This window comes from Mycetomoellerius zeteki, unplaced genomic scaffold (genome assembly GCF_001594055.1).
Source record: "Mycetomoellerius zeteki isolate Tzet28-1 unplaced genomic scaffold, Tzet1.0 scaffold73, whole genome shotgun sequence".
In the NCBI taxonomy this organism is placed as follows: Eukaryota; Metazoa; Arthropoda; class Insecta; order Hymenoptera; family Formicidae; genus Mycetomoellerius; species Mycetomoellerius zeteki.
Window position 1 is genome coordinate 1,865,009 of NW_017257753.1, and position 869 is coordinate 1,865,877.

Consider the following 869-nt stretch of genomic DNA (forward strand, 5'->3'; position numbering starts at 1 on the left):
CGCAGCCGCGAGTCGCTAGTGTGATACGGCCATTAGATGTGCACCACTCTAATGCAGTATAACTGAGTGTAGCGCTTACACGCAATTGGTGCGGTGTGAGGCTGCACCCAGTGTATCCCAAGGGAAAACGCTATTAATTTTAATCTCGGTTCAATTAACTCTTCATCCCTTTAATAATCGTTACTTATGAATAAAAATAATCAGATTGTTTAATAAATATGCTGTGAGAAAAGAAAAATACGAAAAATTATGTAAAATGGTTTTTTTTTTCTTGATTGTTCGGATCAAATTTAACTTTTAACATTTCAATTACTTTTTTTATTAACTTAACTTTTAATTCAATTAATTTCATTATGGATTAACTTATATTTTAATTAAGTTAAATTTTCAAGACTGTTAACTTTAACTTAACTTATAAGGGAAGTTTCACAACTGTCCGGTACCAATTTGATTCTCCAGCTAAGTCTGGATCTACAATAGGTGTTTTAAGACTTAAGTCATAAGAAATTAACCAATTACAGTCGAATCCGAGGGGAATAATCGACTGTAATTCGCCCATTTCTTATGGCTTGAGGCTTAAAACCCTATTGTATAGATCTGGGGTAAAGATTCTGTACCAGAGTCTGGAGTCTGGAAACGAGAGAAGTAACTTTTGATTGGTCGGTCGTTTGTCGGCAACTCCCGCTCCAATTCAAACTTCGATAATCTTATAATTCAGATAGGAGAAATGAATACTTTTTAGAATCATTTTTATTAAAATCTTATTAGAGTAACTGAAATATTTGAAAATCTATAAATATTGATGATAACAATTATATACGTATTATCCGTAAGTACTAATGATATTAAAAAGCATTTAAACATTTGGG